This window comes from Triticum urartu, chromosome 5A, assembly GCF_056163025.1.
Source record: "Triticum urartu cultivar PI428250 chromosome 5A, HENAU_Tu73, whole genome shotgun sequence".
Taxonomy (NCBI): domain Eukaryota; kingdom Viridiplantae; phylum Streptophyta; class Magnoliopsida; order Poales; family Poaceae; genus Triticum; species Triticum urartu.
In genome coordinates, this window is record NC_141877.1 from 501,154,597 (window position 1) to 501,176,796 (window position 22,200).

A 22,200-nucleotide genomic window follows, 5' to 3' on the forward strand; every position below is an offset into this window, starting at 1 on the left:
ATAGTTTTTCTCTAAGAACATATAATAAAATAAACGGGGAACTACATCGCGACCTATTGATCTACAACATAGTTATGCAAATACTATCATGACTAAGTTCATGATAAATTAAAGTTCAATTAATCATATTACTTAAGAACTCCCACTTAGATAGACATCCATCTAGTCATCTAAACGATCACGTGATCCAAATCAACTGAACCATGTCCGATCATCACGTGAGATGGACTAGTTTTCAATGGTGAACATCACTATGTTGATCATATCTACTATATGATTCATGCTCGGCCTTTCGGTCTCCAGTGTTCTAAGGCCATATCTGCATATGCTAGGCTCGTCAAGTTCAACCCGAGTATTCCGCCTATGCAAAACTGGCTTGCACCCATTGTATGTGAACGTAGAGCTTATCACACCCAATCATCACGTGGTGTCTTGGCACGACGAACTATCGCAATGGTGCATACTCAGGGAGAACACTTATACCTTGAAATTTAGTGAGAGATCATCTTATAATGCTACCGCCGAACTAAGAAAAATAAGATGCATAAAGGATAAACATCACATGCAATCAAAATATGTGACATGATATGGCCATCATCATCTTGTGCCTTTGATCTCCATCTCCAAAGTACCGTCATGATCTCCATCGGCACCGGCATGACACCATGATCTCTATCACCGTGTCGTCACATTATAGCCTCACCAACTATTTCTTTTGCAACTATTGCTATCGCATAGCGATAAAGTAAAGAAATTGTATGGCACTTGCATCTTATGCAATAAAGAGACAGCAATAAGGCTCCTGCCAGTTGCCGATAACTTTAACAAAACATGATCATCTTATACAACAATTTATATCTCATCACGTCTTGACCATATCACATCACAACATGCCCTGCAAAAATAAGTTAGACGTCCTCTACTTTGTTGTTGCAAGTTTTACGTGGCTGCTATGGGCTTAGCAAGAACCGTTCTTACCTATACATAAAAAACGGCAACGCGGTATAGTGATTGCTTTTTGATCTTCAAAAAGAACCTTGTTCATTGAATCCGATGCAACTAAACTTGAGAAGCAGACACCCACTAGCCACCTGTGTGCAAAGCACGTCAGTAGAACTAGTCTCGTGTAAGCGTATGCGTAATGTCGGTCTGGGCCGCTTCTTCCAACAATGTCGATGAATCAAGAATCAACTAGTGACGGCAAGCAATATGTATATACCCACGCCCACAAATCCTTTTTGTTCAACTCATGCATATAACTTCTATGCATAAACTTGGCTCTGATACCACTGTTGGGGTATGCAGTAATTTCAAAAAAATTCCTATGCACACGTAAGATCATGGTGATGCATAGCAACGAGAGGGGAGAGTATCATCTAAGTACCCTCGTAGACCGTAAGCAGAAGCGTTGTGACAACGCGGTTGATGTAGTGGTATGTCTTCATGATCGACCGATCTAGCACCAAAGGTACGACACCTCCATGATTTGCACATATTCGGCTCGATGACGTCCCAAGAACTCACGATCTTGTAGAGCTTCGAGGGAGAGATTCGTCAGCATGACGGCGTGATGACGGTGATGATGTTGCTACCGGAACAGGCCTTCGCCTAAGCACCGCTACGATATTACCGAGGTGGATTATGGTGGAGGGGGGCACCGCACATGGCTAAAGATCAATGATCAACTTGTGTGTCCATGGGGTGCCCCCCTCCCCCGTATATAAAGGAGTGGAGGAGGGGGAGGGGGCCGGCCTCTCTAGGCGCGCCCCAAGGAGTCCTACTCCCACAGGGAGTAGGATCCCCCTTCCCTTTGTTGGTATTAGGAGAGAAGGAAGGAGAGGGAAGAAGGAAGGAAAGGGGGGCCGGGCCCCCCTCCCAATTCGGATTGGGCTTGGGGCGCCTTATAATTTTCTTCGTCCCCCTCTCTTCCACTAAGGCCCAATAAGGCCCATATACCTTCTGGGGGTTTCCGGTAACCTCCCGATACTCCGGTATACTCCCGATTTCGCCCGAAACCACTCCGATGTCCGAACATAGGCTTCCAATATATCGATCTTTATGTATCGACCATTTCGAGACTCCTCGTCATGTCTGTGATCAAATCATGGACTCCGAACTACCTTCGGTACATCAAAACACATAAACTCGTAATATCGATCATCACCGAACGTTAAGCATGCGGACCCTACGGGTTCGAGAACTATGTAGACATAACCGACACTACTAGGAAAAGGGCTATAGATAATATGGACACTAATGGCGCACCAGACATGTGGTGTGCCACTACTATATAGCAGTGGTGCACCATGTGCTGGTGCGCCATTAGTGTCTATCACACTAATGGCGCACCATACCAATTGTGCGCCACTACTAACATATTTTTTATTATTTTTCCAAAAATACTAATGGCGCACCAGGTCAGAGTGCGCCATTACTAGTTTTAACTAGTAATGGCGCACCACTCACATAGAGATTTGCGAAGTGCATACGGATCTGAATGTTGCAGACCCGTTGACTAAAACCCCTCTCACAAGCAAAACATGATTAAACCTAGAACTCATTGAGTCTTAATCACATGATGATGTGAACTAGTTTAGTGACACTTTTAAACTCTTTGGATGTTGGTCACATGGCGATGTGACCTGTGAGTGTTAGTCACATGACGATGTGAACTAGATTATTGACTCTAGTGCAAGTGGGAGACTGTTGGAAATATGCCCTAGAGGCAATAATAAATTAGTTATTATTATATTTCCTTGTTCATGATAATCGTTTATTATCCATGCTATAATTGTATTGATAGGAAATTCAAATACATGTGTGCATACATAGACAGCACCATGTCCCTAGTGAGCCTCTAGTTGACTAGCTCGTTGATCAATAGATGGTTACGGTTTCCTGACCATGGACATTGGATGTCATTGATAACAGGATCACATCATTAGGAGAATGATGTGATGGACAAAGACCCAATCCTAAGCCTAGCACAAGATCATGTAGTTCGTATGCTAAAGCTTTTCTAATGTCAAGTATCATTTCCTTAGACCATGAGATTGTGCAACTCCCGGATACCGTAGGAGTGCTTTGGGTGTGCCAAACGTCACAACGTAACTGGGTGGCTATAAAGGTACACTATAGGTATCTCCGAAAGTGTCTGTTGGGTTGGCACGAATCAAGACTGGGATTTTTCACTCCGTGTAAACGGAGAGGTATCTCTGGGCCCACTCGGTAGGACATCATCATAACGTGCACAATGTGATCAAGGAGTTGATCACGGGATGATGTGTTACGGAATGAGTAAAGAGACTTGCCGGTAACGAGATTGAACAAGGTATCGGGATACCGACGATCGAATCTCGGGCAAGTATCGTACCGCTAGACAAAGGGAATTGTATACGGGATTGATTAAGTCCTTGACATCGTGGTTCATCCGATGAGATCATCGTGGAACATGTGGGAGCCAACATGGGTATCCAGATCCCGTTGTTGGTTATTGACCGTAGAGTCATCTCGGTCATGTCTGCATGTCTCCCGAACCCGTAGGGTCTACACACTTAAAGTTCGGTGACGCTAGGGTTATAGAGATATTAGTATGCGGTAACCCAAAAGTTGTTCAGAGTCCCGGATGAGATCCCGGACGTCACGAGGAGTTCCGGAATGGTCCGGAGGTAAAGAATTATATATAGGAAGTGCTATTTCGGCCATCAGGACAAGTTTCGGGGTCACCGGTATTGTACCGGGACCACCAGAAGGGTCCCAGGGGTCCACCGGGTGGGGCCACCTGCCCCGGGGGGCCACATGGGCTGTAGGGGGTGCGCCTTGGCCGATATGGGTCAAGGGCACCATCCCCTAGAGGCCCATGCGCCAAAGGGACAAGAGGAGGGGAGAGTCCTAAAAGGGGAAGGCACCTCCGAGGTGCCTTGGGGAGGATGGACTCCTCCCCCCTTGGCCGAACCCTTCCTTGGAGGAAGGGGCAAGTCTGCGCCCTCCCCCTCTCCCTTGGACCTATATATAGTGGGGGAAAGGGAGGGCAGCAAAAACCTGAGCCCTGGCGCCTCCCTCTCCTCCCATGACACATCTCCCTCCTCCCACAGTGCTTGGCGAAGCCCTGTTGGAATCCCGCTACTTCCACCACCACGCCGTCGTGATGCTGGATCTCCATCAACCTCTCCTTCCCCCTTGCTGGATCAAGAAGGAGGAGACGTCGCTGCTCCGTACGTGTGTTGAACGCGGAGGTGCCGTCCGTTCGGCGCTAGGATCATCGGTGATTTGGATCACGACGAGTACGACTCCATCAACCCCGTTCTCTTGAACGCTTCCGCGCACGATCTACAAGGGTATGTAGATCCACTCCTCCCTCGTTGCTAGATGACTCCATAGATTGATCTTGGTGACACGTAGGAAATTTTTTGAATTATTGCTACGTTACCCAACAGTGGTATCAGAGCTAGGTCTATGCGTAGTTTCTATGCATGAGTAGAACACAAAGTAGTTGTGGGCGTTGATTTTGTTCAATATGCTTGCCGTTACTAGTCTTATCTTGATTCGGCGGCATCGTAGGATGAAGCAGCCCGGACCGACCTTACACGTACTCTTACGTGAGACTGGTTCCACTGACTGACATGCACTAGTTGCATAAGGTGGCTAGCGGGTGTCTGTCTCTCCTACTTTAGTCGGATCGGATTCGATGAAAAGGGTCCTCATGAAGGGTAAATAGCAATTGGCATATCATGTTGTGGTTTTTGCGTAGGTAAGAAACGTTCTTGCTAGAAACCCATAGCAGCCACGTAAAACATGCAAACAACAATTAGAGGACGTCTAACTTGTTTTTGCAGGGTATGCTATGTGATGTGATATGGCCAAAAGGATGTGATGAATGATATATGTGATGTATGAGATTGATCATGTTCTTGTAATAGGAATCACGACTTGCATGTCAATGAGTATGACAACCGGCAGGAGCCATAGGAGTTGTCTTTATTTATTTATGACCTGCGTGTCAACTTAAACGTCATGTAATTACTTTACTTTATTGCTAACCGTTAGCTGTAGAAGTAGAAGTAATAGTTGGCGAGACAACTTCATGAAGACACGATGATGGAGATCATGATGATGGAGATCATGGTGCCATGCCGGTGACGATGATGATCATGGAGCCCCGAAGATGGAGATCAAAAGGAGCAATATGATATTGGCCATATCATGTCACCATTTGATTGCATGTGATGTTTATCATGTTTATACATCTTATTTGCTTAGAACGACGGTAGGAAATAAGATGATCCCTCATTAAAATTTCAAGAAAGTGTTCCCCCTAACTGTGCACCGTTGCGACAGTTCGTTCGTTTCTAAGCACCATGTGATGATCGGGTGTGATAGATTCCAACGTTCACATACAACGGGTGTAAGACAGATTTACACATGCAAACACTTAGGTTGACTTGACGAGCCTAGCATGTACAGACATGGCCTCGGAACACAGAAGACCGAAAGGTCGAGCATGAGTCGTATAGAAGATACGATCAACATGAAGATGTTCACCGATGTTGACTAGTCCGTCTCACGTGATGATCGGACACGGCCTAGTTGACTCGGATCATGTAATCACTTAGATGACTAGAGGGATGTCTATCTGAGTGGGAGTTCATAAGATGAACTTAATTATCCTGAACATAGTCAAAAGGTCTTCGCAAATTATGTCGTAACTCGCGCTTCAGTTCTACTGTTTAGATATGTTCCTAGAGAAAATTTAGTTGAAAGTTGATAGTAGCAATTATGCGGACTAGGTTCGTAAACTGAGGATTGTCCTCATTGCTTCTTAGAAGGCTTATGTCCTTAATGCACCGCTCAGTGTGCTGAACCTCGAACGTCGTCTGTGGATGTTGCGAACATCTGACATACACGTTTTGATAACTACGTGATAGTTCAGTTGAATGGTTTAGAGTTGAGGCACCGAAGACGTTTTTGAAACGTCGCAAAACATATGAGATGTTTTGAGGGCTGAAATTGGGATTTCAGGATCGTGCCCACGTCAAGAGGTATAAGACCTCCGACGATTTTCTCAGCCTGCAAACTGAGGAGAAAAGCTCAATTGTTGAGCTAGTGCTCAGATTGTCTGAGTACAACAATCATTTGAATCAAGTGGGAGTTGATCTTCCAGATAAGATAGTGATGTTTCTCCGAAGTCATTACCACCAAGCTGCTAGAGCTTCGTGATGAACTATAATATATCAGGGACATATATGATGATCCTTGAGATATTCGTGATGTTTGACACCACAAAAGTAGAAATCAAGAAGGAGCATCAATTGTTGATGGTTGGTGAAACCACTAGTTTCAAGAAGGGCAAGGGCAAGAAGGGATAATTCATGAAACGGCAATTCAGCTGCTGCTCTAGTGAAGAAACCCAAGGTTGAACCCAAACTCGAGACTAAGTGCTTCTGTAATAAGGGGAACAATCACTAGAGCAGAATTACCCTAGATACTTGGTAGATGAGAAGGCTGGCAAGGTCGATAGAAGTATATTGGATATACATTGTGTTAATGTGTACTTTACTAGTACTCCTAGTAGCACCAGGGTATTAGATACCGGTTCGGTTGCTAAGTGTTAGTAACTCGAAATAAAAGCTACGGAATAAACGGAGACTAGCTAAAGGTGAGCTGACGATATGTGTTGGAAGTGTTTCCAAGGTTGATATGATCAAGCATCGCACGCTCCCTCTACCATCGAGATTGGTATTAAAACCTAAATAATTGTTATTTGGTGTTTGTGTTGAGCATAGACATGATTGGATTATGTCTGTCGCAATACGGTTATTCATTTAAGGAGAATAACGGTTACTCTGTTTATTTGAATAATACCTTCGATGGTCTTACACCTAAAATGAATGGTTTATTGAATCCCGATCGTAGTGATACACATTTTCATGCCAAAGGTATAAGATAGTAATGATAGTACCACACAAATGTGGCACTGCCACGTAAGTCATATTGGTATAAAACGCATGAAGAAGCTCCATGTTGATGGATCTTTGGGCTCACTCGTTTTGAAAAGTTTGAGACATGCGAACCATGTCTATTGGTATATATGCATGAAGAAACTCCATGCAAATGGACCGTTTGGACTCACTTGATTTTGAATCACTCGAGACATGCAAATCATACCACATGGGCAAGATGACTGAAAGCCTCGTTTTCAGTAAAATGGAACTAGAAAGCAACTTGTTGGAAGTAATACATTTTGATGTGTGCAGTCCAATGAGTGCTGAGGCGTGTAGTGGATATCGTTATGTTCTTACTTCACAGATGATTTGAGTAGATGTTGAGTATATTTACTTGATGAATCACGAGTCTGGATTATTGAAAGGTTCAAGTAATTATCATAGAGATGAATATCTGAATTACGATTTTGGCACAGAATTAAGACATTGTGGAAATTGTTTCACAACTGATACAGCCTGGAACACCATAGTGTGATGGTGTGTCCGAACATCATAACTGCACCCTATTGGATATAATGCATACCATGATGTCTCTTATCGAATTACCACAATAGTTTATGGGTTAGGCATTACAGACAACCACATTCACTTTAAATAGGGCACCACGTAACTCCGATGAGATGACACCGTATGAACTATGGTTTAGAGAAACCTAAGCTGTCATTTCTTAAAAGTTTGTGGCTGCGACGCTTATGTGAAAAAGTTTCAGGCTGATAAGCTCGAACCCAAAGCGGATAAATGCATCTTCATAGGACACCCAAAAGATTTGGGTATACCTCCTGTCTCAGATCCAAAAACAATAAGGGATTGTTTCTAGAATCGGGTCCTTTCTCGAAGAAAAGTTTCTCTCGAAAGAATTGAGTGGGAGGATGGTGGAGACTTGATGAGGTTATTGAACCGTCTCTTCAACTAGTGTGTGGCAGGGCACAGGAAGTTGTTCCTGTGGCACCTACACCAATTGAAGTGGAAGCTTATGATAGTGATCATGAAACTTCAGATCAAGTCACTACCAAACCTCGTGGTATGACAAGGATGCGTACTACTTCAGAATGGTACGTAATCCTGTCTTGGAAGTCATGTTGCTAGACAACAATGAACCTACGAGCTATGGAGAAGCGATGGTGGGCCCGGATTCCGATAAATGGCTCGAAGCCATAAAATCCGAGAGAGGATCCATGTATGAAAACAAAGTGTAGACTTTGGCGGAACGGCTCGATGGTCGTGAGGCTGTTGAGTGCAGATGGATTTTGAAAGGAAGACGGACAATGATGGTAAATGTCACCATTAAGAAAGCTCGACTTGTCATTAAAATGTTTTCCGACAAGTTCAAGGAGTTGACTACGGTGAGACTTTCTCACTCGTAGCGATGCTAAGAGTCTGTTGGAATTATATTAGCGATTACTGCATTATTTATGAAATCTTGCAGATAGGATGTCAAAACATTGTTTCCTCAACGATTTTCTTGAGGAAAGGCTGTATGTGATACAAACGGAAGGTTTTGTCAATCCTGAAAGATGCTAATAAGTATGGAAAGCTTCAGCAATCCTTCTAAGGACTGGAGTAAGCATCTCGGAGTTGGAATGTATGCTTTCACGATGATCAAAGATTTTGGGTTTATACAAAGTTTATGAGAAACTTGTATTTCCAAAGAAGTGAGTGGGAGCAATACAGAATTTTTGATGAATATATGTTGTTGACATATTGTTGATCAGAAATGACGTAGAATTTCTGGAAAGCATATAGGGTTATTTGGAAAGTGTTTTTTCAATGGAAAGCCTGGATTAAGCTACTTGAACATTGAGCATCAAGATCTATAAGGATAGATCAAAACGCTTAATATTACTTTCAAATGAGCACATACCTTGACATGATCTTGAAGGTGTTCAAGATGGATCAGTCAAAGAAGGAGTTCTTGCCTGAGTGGTAAGGTATGAAGTTAAGACTTAAAGCTCGACCACGGCAGAATAGAGAGAAAGGACGAAGGTCGTCCCCTATGCTTAAGACGTAGGCTCTACGGTATGCTATGCTGAGTACCGCACCTGAAGTGTGCCTTGCCATGAGTCAGTCAAGGGGTACAAGAGTGATCCAAGAATGGATCACAGGACAGCGATCAAAGTTATCCTTAGTAACTAGTGGACTAAGGAACTTTTCTCGATTATGGAGGTGGTAAAAGAGTTCGTCGTAAAGGGTTACGCCGATGCAAACTTTGACACTAATCCAGATTATTCTGAGTAGTAAACTGGATTCGTATAGTAGAACAGTTATTTGGAATAGCTCCAAATGTAGCATAGTAGTTGCATCTACAAGATGACATAGAGATTTGCGAAGTGCATACGGATCTGAATGTTGCAGACCCGTTGACTAAAACCTCTCTCACAAGCAAAACATGATCAAACCCAGAACTCATTGAGTCTTAACCACATGATGATGTGAACTAGTTTAGTGACACTAGTAAACTCTTTGGATGTTGGTCACATGGCGATGTGACCTGTGAGTGTTAATCACATGACGATGTGAACTAGATTATTGACTCTAGTGCAAGTGGGAGACTGTTGGAAATATGCCCTAGAGGCAATAATAAATTAGTTATTATTATATTTCCTTGTTCATGATAATCGTTTATTATCCATGCTATAATTGTATTGATAGGAAACTCAAATACATGTGTGGATACATAGACAACACCGTGTCCCTAGTGAGCCTCTAGTTGACTAGCTCGTTGATCAATAGATGGTTACGGTTTCCTGACCATGGACATTGGATGTCATTGATAACGGGATCACATCATTAGGAGAATGATGTGATGGACAAAGACCCAATCCTAAGCCTAGCACAAGATCATGTAGTTCGTATGCTAAAGCTTTTCTATTGTCAAGTATCATTTCCTTAGACCATGAGATTGTGCAACTCCCGGATACCGTAGGAGTGCTTTGGGTGTGCCAAACGTCACAACGTAATTGGGTGGCTATAAAGGTACACTACAGGTATCTCCGAAAGTGTCTGTTGGGTTGGCACGAATCAAGACTGGGATTTGTCACTCCGTGTAAACGGAGAGGTATCTCTGGGCCCACTCGGTAGGACATCATCATAATGTGCACAATGTGATCAAGGAGTTGATCACGGGATGATGTGTTACGGAACGAGTAAAGAGACTTGCCGGTAACGAGATTGAACAAGGTATCGGCATACCGATGATCGAATCTCGGGCAAGTATCGTACCGCTAGACAAAGGGAATTGTATACGGGATTGATTAAGTCCTTGACATCGTGGTTCATCCGATGAGATCATCGTGGAACATGTGGGAGCCAACATGGGTATCCAGATCCAGCTGTTGGTTATTGACCAGAGAGTCATCTCGGTCATGTCTGCATGTCTCCCGAACCCGTAGGGTCTACACACTTAAAGTTCGGTGACGCTAGGGTTATAGAGATATTAGTATGCGGTAACCCGAAAGTGGTTCGGAGTCCCGGATGAGATCCCGGACGTCACGAGGAGTTCCGGAATGGTCCGGAGGTAAAGAAATATATATAGGAAGTGCTATTTCGGCCATCAGGACAAGTTTCGGGGTCACCGGTATTGTACCGGGACCACCGGAAGGGTCCCAGGGGTCCACCGGGTGGGGCCACCTGCCCCGGGGGGGCACATGGGCTGTAGGGGGTGCGCCTTGGCCTATATGGGCCAAGGGCACCAGCCCCTAGAGGCCCATGCGCCAAAGGGACAAGAGGAGGGGAGAGTCCTAAAAGGGGAAGGCACCTGCGAGGTGCCTTGGCGAGGATGGACTCCTCCCCCCCTTGGCCGCACCCTTCCTTGGAGGAAGGGGCAAGGCTGCGCCCTCCCCCTCTCCCTTGGCCCTATATATAGTGGGGGAAAGGGAGGGAAGCAAAAACCTGAGCCGTGGCGCCTCCCTCTCCCTGCCATGACACATCTCCCTCCTCCCACAGCGCTTGGCGAAGCCCTGTTGGAATCCCGCTACTTCCAACACCACGCCGTCGTGATGCTGGACCTCCATCAACCTCTACATCCCCCTTGCTGTATCAAGAAGGAGGAGACGTCGCTGCTCCGTACGTGTGTTCAACGCGGAGGTGCCGTCCGTTCGGCGCTAGGATCATCGGTGATTTGGATCACGACGAGTACGACTCCATCAACCCCGTTCTCTTGAACGCTTCCACGCGTGATCTACAAGGGTATGTAGATCCACTCCTCACTCGTTGCTAGATGACTCCATAGATTGATCTTGGTGACACGTAGGAAAATTTTTGAATTATTGCTACGTTACCCAACAGGTCCACGGGGGGGGGGGAGTTTGAAAATGGGACCTTTAGTACCGGTTCATGCCATGAACCGGTACTAATGCCTCAAAGCCCATTAGTCCCAGTTGGTGGCACCAACCGGGACTAAAGGTCTAACCTTTAGTACCGGTTGGTGCCACCAACCGGGACTAATGGGCATCGCACCCTTTAGTCCCGGTTCGTGGCACGAACCGGGACTAAAGGGCCCAGGTGAACCGAGACTAATGCCTTAGCCGCACGAACCGGGATAAATGCACCCATTGGTCCCGGTTCTGGAAAACTGGGACTAATGGGCTTACCCGGCCTGGACCAAAGCCCCCTTTTCTACTAGTGTCTCTGTGCTTCAGTGTCATCCCTGGATCGGTAATGCTGACACACATGGTACCCGAAGGATTTATAACAGAGTAGCAATCACACACTTATTACATCGAATGTCTCAAAAGAGAACTTATTACAATAATATGGCTTAAGGCCATCTAATGCGATACCAGCGGAAGGCTTGGAAGATAAGTGAGTCCATCAACTCCAACGGTATAGCTGACCTGCACGGCAACGACCTAATGAACCTTACTCCTCGTGTGAAAAGTCTGCAACATAACACGTTGCAGCCCGAGAACGGGTCAGCACATGGAATATGCTGGCAATGTTACACAGTAGGACAAGAACATAATAATGCTATCATTACATGCATATTTGGCTGGTGGAAAGCTATATGGTTATAGTTTTGCGAAAAGCCAATTTTTCCCTACAACAAAGGAATAGATTTTAATTTAACTATCATGGTGGTTGAACAAATATTGAGAACATAACCCCAACTCAATCCCAATTAAAGTAATTAACAACCCAACATTATTAATTAAGAGTGATGAGATACATGTGATAACCCAAGTACTAGATACTCAAGATTGTCCATAACCGGGGACACGGCTAACCATGATTAGATTGTACACTCTGCAGAAGTTTGCGCACTTTTCCCCACAAGACTCGATCGCCTCCGTTGGATTTCTCGCACTACATGGTGTTTGAGAAACGGATGACCGAGACACGGTCTTTTCGAAACATTAACTCTCTACTCCGGGTAGACCATACCAAACCTACAAAACCCACTACCTTCTGATCCACCTCTTCAAGACCTTCACGTAACTTACTCAACTATGCTAGAGACCATAATAGCTTGTGGATGCACACGGAAGTTTCTAGCATGAATCATCTCAGTTCCCTTTGAGCCTGGGTGGCGGTCCATAGGAAGATCACACGGATACCCCGGGATTTCCAAAAAAACAGAAAACACTGGGTTCCCCAGGTGCCTCAATCCACCCAGCTGTTAATTTAAGTTGCCACCTTAAGTTGAACCATTAATTAATAACCTCACATCTATCATGGATTTCACTCAAACCCAAACCACATCTACGAGCATAGCATAGCATAGCAATATAAGCAACGCGTAGAAGTAACTCCCAAGGGTTTGATAGTAACAGGGTAATAGGTTCTACCTCAACAACTACTTCCCAACCCACAAGTTAATGACGTCCTAATCATGCAATGTTTGAGGATTGGAACTAATGCATAAAAACTGGGTATGAAAAGAGTATGATCAATGTGTTACTTGCCTTGCTGACGATCTGCGAAACCTAGAGACTCATAGTAACACCCTTCGCACTCCGGGTGTTCTATCGCAAACAAACAATAACATACATAAGCAACAAGCCAAGTTGCACAAGCAAAACTCAAATACGAGGGGTTGACCAGAAAGATCGACTTAAGAACTCCATTACGCAAAAAGAATCAAATCAAACGGAGCAACGAAACTCAAACAGTGAAAGAAACAAGATTCATTTACTAATCTGAACTAAGGACAAATTTTACAGTAGCAAAAACTTCTGCAAGTTGGTTAAACAGAAAGAGGGTCTCGAGACTAAGATCTAGGCACTTGAATCGCCTGATTCCGACTAACGAGCTAAAAGATAAACAGAATCTAAGATTGGATCAGAAATCGCGATCGAGAAAAATCGCAGATAAATCCGATAAAAAGAAAACTGACGAACAGTCTAACGAACGAGCATTCATTAGCTATGACTAACGGCCGAAAGCTGTTCGTTAAAACGAACGTACAGACGAACGTCCGCTAAATAGAAGAACCGAGAAAAACCGGCGAACCGATCTAAAAACGAACTAGGGGTTTCTAAAAAACTGAACGGTTAAAAAAATCAGCGGCTCGGGTCCGGCGCGGTACCTCCGGCGAGGGGCTCCGGCGAGCCGGGTTTGGGCGGCGGGGCGGCGGGGGCAGCAGGCGCAGGCGGCGCAGGAGGCTATGGGCGGCGCGGGCGGCGGTGGTGGTGTGGTGGTGGGGGGAGTGCGTATATAAAGGAGGAGGGGGCAAGGCGCGGCGTAGGCGGAGTCCGGCTCGGACTCCGGTCCGAGCTCGGCGGCGGCGTTACTCGCGCGCGGGAAGGAGGCGGCGGCTTGCGCTGGCGGCCCGGCTGGGTTCGGCCCAGTCTGCTGGAGATTTTTTTTAAACAATTTCGCCGACAGAAATAAAATCCTAAAAAATAAAATAAAAATCTAAGAATGCCAAAACAAATTTTCACCGTCTAAATAAAATATTTATAACGAGATGAACATTTTCTTAGCCCTAAAATGCTATTTCGAAAACGTGCAATTTTTCTAATGCAAATAAAATCGAATAAAATCAAAATAAATGATTTTAATATTTTTCCTCCAATATTTCAATTATTTTGGAGAAGTCATATTATCTCCTCTATTTTATTTTAATACGAAATAGTTTTTGGACAGAAAAAATATTAAAATCAAAATCCTCGTTTCATTATTTGATAAGAATCAAATATGAAAACCTGGAAATCCCCAACTCTCTCCGAGGGTCCTTGAGTTGCTTAGGATTTCGTGGATCGTGAAAACGAAAACACAATAAAATATGATATGCATGCATGACCTATGTATAACATTACAAATTGAAAATTTGGGATGTTACAAACCTACCCCCCTTAAGATGAATCTCGCCCTTGAGATTCGGGTTGGCTAGAAAATAGGGGCGCGTGGTCTTTGCGTAAATCATCCTCTCATTCCCAGGTGGCTTCATCCTCGGTATGGCGGCTCCACTGAACTTTACAAAACTTGATACCCTTGCTGCGGGTGACTCGGCTGGCAAACTCAAGAATCTTAACTAGCTTCTCCTCATAAGTCAAATCACTGTCCAACTAAATCGCCTCCAAGGGTACTGCATCTCTTAACGATGTATCGGCCATCTCAGCATGACACTTCTTCAACTGTGAAACGTGAAACACATCGTGAACTCCTGACAATCCCTCAGGTAATTCCAACCTATAGGAAACTTCACCCATCCGTTCCAAAACACGATATGATCATACAAATCTCGGGGCTAACTTTCCCTTAACTCCAAAACGTTTCACTCCTCTCAAGGATGATACTCGCAGATATGCTTTGTCTCCAATTTCATAGGTTACCTCCTTGCGTTTCGAGTCTGCATAACTCTTCTGCCTGGACTGAGCAATCTTCAGTCTATCACGAATTAGTTTAACCTTCTCCTCAGACTCCTTGATCAAGTCTGGTCCAAACAATGGCCGGTCTCCTACCTCATCCCACATCAACGGCGTTCTGCACCTGCGTCCATACAGGGCTTCAAACGGTGCCATCTTCAAACTGGCTTGGTAGCTATTGTTGTATGAAAACTCTACGTAAGGCAAATTGGCATCCCAGCTAGATCCATAATCTAGCGCACAGGCTCTCAACATGTCCTCCAAAATCTGATTGACCCTCTCAGTCTGTCCATCCGTCTGCGGGTGAAACGTTGTACTGAACTCCAATCTTGTTCCCAAAGTTTGGTGTAATTGATGCCAAAACTTTGAAGTAAACTGGGTTCCTCTATCTGATACGATGGTCCTCGGAACTCCATGTAGACATATGATCCTGGACATATATATCTTGGCCAACTTCGCGCTTGTATACGTGGTTTTCCCTGGGATAAAGTGAGCCACTTTGATCAAGCGATCAACTACTACCCATATAGAATCATATCCTGCTTTGGTGCTGGGCAATCCCATGATAAAATCCATGCCAAGTTTATCCCACTTCCATTCGGGTATCGGCATAGGCTGTAATAGTCCTGCTGGCTTCTGATGCTCTGCCTTTACTCTTTGGCAAACATCACATACTGCTACATACTCGGCAATATCCTTCTTCATACCAGTCCACCAGAAACGTTCCTTCAAATCCAAATACATCTTGGTGTTTCTGGGGTGTATCGAGTATGGTGAGTCATGAGCCTCCTGAAGTATTAACTTCCTGATCTCTGGGTTATTGGGTACATAAAATCGGTCCTCAAACCATAAGGTATCGTGCTCATCCTCACGAAAACCTTTGGCCTTTCCTTTGCTCATCTTCTCCTTTATCTCGGCAATCTCTTTGTCATCCTTCTGAGCTTCTCGAATCTTGCCCAACAATGTAGACTGAACCTCCATTGTTGCAACGAAACCTCTTGGAACAATCTCCAATCGAAGTTCCATGATATCCTCTGCTAACTCCGTTGGCAATCCCTTACTTTCAAGGATATTGGCATAACTCTTCTGGCTCAAAGTGTCTGCTACGACATTGGCCTTTCCTGGATGATAGTGTAGCTTCATGTCATAATCCTTTGTATGCTCCAACCATATCCTCTGTCTAAGGTTCAGCTCCTTCTGTGTGAAAATGTATTTCAAACTCTTATGATCCATGTACACATCACAACGGTTTCCAATAAGGTAATGTCTCCAAGTCTTCAATGCATGCACTACGGCTGCTAGCTCCAAATCATGTGTGGCATAGTTCAACTCATGAGGTTTTAGTTGTCGTGAGGCATACGAAACAACTCTTCCGTCCTGCATAAGCACACATCCAAGTCTTAAGCGGGAGGTGTCGCAATATACTTGGAACTCCTTATGTATATCTGGCATGTTAGCACTGGGGCTGTAGTCAAACGTTTCTTCAACTCTTGGAAACTTGCCTCGCAATCATACGTCCATTTGAACTTAGTATCCTTCTTCAATAGTTCAGTCATTGGCTTTGCAATCTTGGAAAAATTCTCAATGAACCTCCAGTAGTATTGTGCGAGTCCAAGGAAACTGCGGATCTCACTAACTGAAGCGGGTGCCAACCATTCAGTGACTGACTGAACCTTGATGGGATCTACTGCTATACCTTCTCCTGATATAACATGTCCAAGGAATCCAACTTCCTTCAACCAAAATTTGCATTTGCTGAACTTAGCATACAACTAGTGTTCCCTGAGTTTCTCGAGCACCAATCGCAAATGCTCCTTGTGCTCCTCTTCATTCTTCGAGTATACCATAATATCATCAATAAACACCACAACAAACTTGTCCAAATACTCCATGAACACCTTGTTCATCATGCTCATAAAATAGGAAGGGGCGTTAGTCAGTCCAAACGACATGACCGTATATTCGTATAGTCCATACCGCGTGGTGGATGCCGTCTTTGGTATATCCTTCTCTCGAATCTTCAACTAATGGTATCCCGATCGTAAATCAATCTTTGAACACACTTTAGCTCCTTGCAGCTAATCAAACAGATCGTTGATCATTGGCAGTGGGTACTTATTCTTGATCGTCACTTCATTCAAAGCCCGATAATCAACAACCATCCTTAGGGATTTATCCTTCTTCTCCACCAAAAGTACTGGGGCTCCCCAAGGTGACGAGCTTCTTTGAATGTAACCTTTCTCTAATAACTCCTTGATCTGTTTCTTAATTTCCTCTAGATCATTTGCAGGCATCCGATAGGGTCTCTTGGATATTGGCCCTGTAACTGGCAATAGCTCTATAAAAAACTCAATGTCTCTATCCGGTGGCATGCCTGGTAACTCCTCTGGAAAAACATCTGGAAAATCCTTCACTGCAGGCACTTCCTCCTGAACAACTCCCGTGAGGGCATTCACTTGGCTCCTCCTAGGCACATGCCTAGATACATACTTAATCATTTTTCCCTCCGGGGTGGGGAGATAAATCGACTTACTAGCACAGTCAATGCTTCCTCCATACTTTGACATCCAGTCCATACCTAATATCACATCCAATCCTTGTGACTCCAAGATAATTAGGTCAGACGGAAAAACATGTGTACCAATGGTTAGAGGTATCTGGTTGCACCATCGGCTAGCTATGTACTCTGCTCCAGGTGAACTCACTAGGAGAGGGGTCCTAAGGTTTTGGGTTGGTAGTTTAAACTTTTCCACGAATCCCCTTGATATGTATGAATGTGATGCACCAGTATCGAAAAGAACAAGAGCGGTAAATGACTTAACCAAAAACTTACCTATTACTGCTCTTCAACCTCCTCCACGTTAACGTGGTTCACTTGTCCTTTGTTGAATGGATTAGGCTTCTTTCCAGCGCTCCCATTCCCGTTTCCATTCCTTCCTTCAGGGCAATCATTAGCATAGTGCCCTGTCTTCCCGCACTTAAAGCAAGTAACTTGACTTAGGTCTCTTTTGGCGGGTGTGGCTGGGTTGGAGCGGTTCTGGTTGTTGTTAGCTCCATTCCCATTTCGATTCTTAGCACCATTGTGATTATGCGATCCTCCTCCAGTGTGGTTGTGACCTCCATGGTTATGAACAAGTCCTCCCGAGTTCAGGGTTAGGCGAGGTTTCTGCTGAGCTCCTGAGTTATACTTCCCTTGTTCGTACTTCCTCTTACGGCTCTCAATCTGCTGCTGCTTCCCTTCAATCATAAGGGCCTTATCTACCAACTCCTGGTAGTTGTTGAAGGTTGCTACCATCAACTGCATGCTCATCTCATCACTCAGCCCTTCCATAAACTTCTCTTGCTTCGCGGCATCTGTGGCCACATCATCAGGGGCATAGCGAGATAACTTGCTAAACTCATCCACGTACTGAGGCACAGTACGGTTCCCCTGGCACCAGTTGTGGAACTCCCGCTTCTTCATCTGCATAGCTCCAGTTGAGACATGAGCTGTGCGGAAAGCTTGCGGAAATTGGTCCCATGTCTCCATGGCTATGGGGTAGGTGACAGTGTAATTCTCCCACCAAGATGCTGCTGGTCCATCCAACTGATGTGCGGCAAAATGCACCTTCTTAGCATCAGTGCATCCTGTAGTGGTTAACTCCCTTCCAATCCTGCGGAGCCAATCATCTGCAACTATAGGCTCGGTGCTACTGGAAAACACCGGCGATTGTAACCTTAGAAAGCGGGCTAGGTTGTCCACTGGTGGCGGGTTGTTGTTGTTGTTGTTGCCCGGGTTCTGAACTAGCAATTGCATCAAAATATTCTGCTGCTGGATCAACTGGGTGAGCTCCGACGAGAAAGCAAATCCAGGGTCACGTCTCGGAGGCATCTGATGGGTTTAGATGGAAGAGATCAGAAGAGAAAAGGGGGTCTAATGAGAAAGCACTAGCCATATGCACATGAGACAAACCAAATCATTTCACTCAATCAATCAAGCAAGTGCATACAAGCGGTCTAGAACTATCACAAAAGTGATCAACTACTACTAAATACATGGGGCAATACTAATGATATATGGTGGTCATCTAGAAATTTTGATCGGTGGAAGACTCCATGATGTTTGCTCCAGCTTCTTCTTCAAATTCATCCTCACTAGGATCAGAATCGGTGTTGTCGATGATGATGTAGTTGTCCGGGCAAGTGGAATCGTCGTCTTCTACTCCCGGTGCTGGTCCTCCCATGAATACTCCGATCTTCTTAACTAGGTCGTCATTCTTCTCCAGTAGTGTCTTGATTTCCTCCTCATATCCATCGCGTGTAAACTTGAGTTCTTCCTCAAGCTCGATGATCCTAGTCTTCGCCTTCTTCAAGTCCATCATGTCTGCGCACATCTGGTTCTCCTAACGTCGAATGTGCTAGTTTAACTCCTGGATGAAAGCTGCAATGGAGCTATCCTTCTTGGTGCTGATTACTTCCCATTGCTCGTCTCGGCGCCCACATATCTGATAGATAGTGTCTTTGAGTTCCCTGTTATAGACTTCTCCAATGCGTCCCATGGTGATGTGAGCTACCATACTCTTTCCTAAACTCCAGGTTGGTGCATTGAAGGAAAACTCTATGGGTTTAGTGACTGGCATGAAGGTCCATCCTGGAACTTGTACTTGAATCATACATCGCTCCTCCTCTGGTAAAGTGGCGTTGTATGTCCTGGTGAAGCTTGGTATTCCAATGTTCAAGTACCTAGTGACATCCTTCAGGTGGCGTCCAAATGGTGTTTCTTCATCCGGTTGTGTAAACTTGTTCCTTGCATCCGCCATCCTAAAGAGTAGAAAATGGAGAGGAGTCAGAAATGAGAAGAGAGGTGTGACCTATGGTTTAGCTTAGTGGTCGTGTCCTCACTCAGCGTGTGCTCTGATACCATCTTGTAGCGACTCGACCTCAAACAGTTAAGTCCCTGTGCTTCAGTGTCATCCCTGGATCGGTAATGCTGACACACACAGTACTCGAAGGATTTATAAAAGAGTAGCAATCACACACTTATTACATCGAATGTCTCAAAAGAGAACTTATTACAGTAATATGGCTTAAGGCCATCTAATGCGATAATAGCAGAAGGCTTGGAAGATAAGTGAGTCCATCAACTCGAATGGCATAGCTGAGCTGCATGACAACGACCAAACGAACCTTACTCCTCGTCTGAAAAGTCTGCAACATAATACGTTGCAGCTCGAGAATGGGTCAGCACAAGGAATATGCTGGCAACGTAACACGGCAGGACAAGAACAGAATAATGCTATCACTACATGCATATTTGGCTGGTGGAAAGCTCTATGGTTATAGTTTTTTGAAAAGCCAATTTTTCCCTACAACAAAGGAATAGATTTTAATTTAACTATCATGGTGGTTGAACAAATATTGAGAAGGTAACCCCAACTCAATCCCAATTAAAGTAATTAACAACCCAACAATATTAATTAAGAGTGATGAGATACATGTGATAACCCAAGTACTAGATACTCAAGATTGTCCATAACCGGGGACACGGCTAACCATGATTAGATTGTACACTCTTCTTGCGCACTTTTCCCCACAAGACTCGATCGCCTCCGTTGGATTTTTCGCACTACATGGTGTTTGAGAAACGGATGACCAAGACACAGTCTTTCAGAAACATTAACTCTCTACTCCGGGTAGACCATACCAAACCTACAAAACCCACTACCTGTTGATCCACCTCTTCAAGAGCTTCACGTAACTTACTCAACTATGCTAGAGCCCATAATATCTTGTGGCTGCACATGGAAGTTTCTAGCATGAATCAACTCAGTTCCCTTTGAGCCTGGGTGGAGGTCCATAGGAAGATCACACGGATACCCCGGGATTTCCAAAAAAACAGACAACACTAGGTTCCCTGGGTGCCTCAATCCACCCAGATGTTAATTTAAGCTGCCACCTTAAGTTGAACCATTAATTAATAACCTCACATTTTTCATGGATTTCACTCAAACCCAAACCACGTCTACGAGCATAGCATAGCATAGCAATATAAGCAACGCGTAGAAGTAACTCCCAAGGGTTTGATAGTAACAGGGTAATAGGTTCTACCTCAACAACTACTTCCCAACCCACAAGTTAATGACGTACTAATCATGCAATGTTTGAGGATTGGAACTAATGCATAAAAACTGGGTATGAAAAGAGTATGATCAATGTGTTACTTGCCTTGCTGACGATCCGCGAAACATAGAGACTCGTAGTAACACGCTTCGCACTCCGGGTGTTCTATCGCAAACAAATAATAACATACATAAGCAACAAGCAAAGATGCACAAGCAAAACTCAAATACGAGGGGTGGACCAGAAAGTTCAACTTAAGAACTCTGGTACGTAAAAAGAATCAAATCAAACGGAGCAACGAGACTCAAACGGCGAAAGAAACAAGATCCGTTTACTAATCTGAACTAAGGTGAAATTTTACAGTAGCAAAAACTTCTGCAAGTTGGTTAAACAGAAAGAGGGTCTCGAGACGAAGATCTAGGCGCTTGAATCGCTTGATTCCGACTAATGAGCGAAAAGATAAACAGAATCTAAGATCGGATCAGAAATCGCGATCGAGAAAAATCGCAGATAAATCCGATAAAAACGGGCGAAAGCCATTCGTTAAATCGCAGATAAATCGACTAATGAGCATTTGTTAGCTGTTAATAACGGGCGAAAGCCGTTCGTTAAAACGAACGTACGGACGAACGTCCGTTAAATAGAAGAACCGAGAAAAACCGGCGAACCGATCTAAAAAAACAAACTAGGGGTTTCTAAAAAACCAAACGGTTAAAAAAACGGCGGCTCGGATCCGGCGCGGTACCTACGGCAAGGGGCTCCGGCGAGGCGGGGTTGGGCGGCGGGGCTCGGCGGCGGCAGCAGCTGGCGCGGGTGGCGCGGGCGGCGGTGGGCGGCGCGGGCGGCGGTGGTGGTGTGGTGGTGGGGGGCCAGGTGGTGCGTATATAAAGGGGGAGGGGGCGACTAGGAGGCGGGGGCAAGGCGCGGCGGAGGCGGCGCTCGCGCGCGGGAAGGCGCCGGCGGCTTGGGCCGGCGGCCCGGCTGGGTTCGGCCCAGTCGGCTGGAGTTTTTTTTAAAACAATTTCACCGACATATATAAAATCCTAGAAAATAAAATAAAAAACTAAAAATGACAAAACAAATTTTCACCGTCTAAAAAAATAATTAGAACGAGATGAACATTTTCTTGGCCCTAAAATGCAATTTCGAAAACATGCATTTTTTCTAATGCAAATAAAATCCAAATAAAATCGAATAAAATGAAAATAAATGATTTTAACATTTTTTCCTCCAATATTTCAATTATTTTGGAGAAGTCATATTATCTCCTCTCTTTTATTTTAATACGAAATATT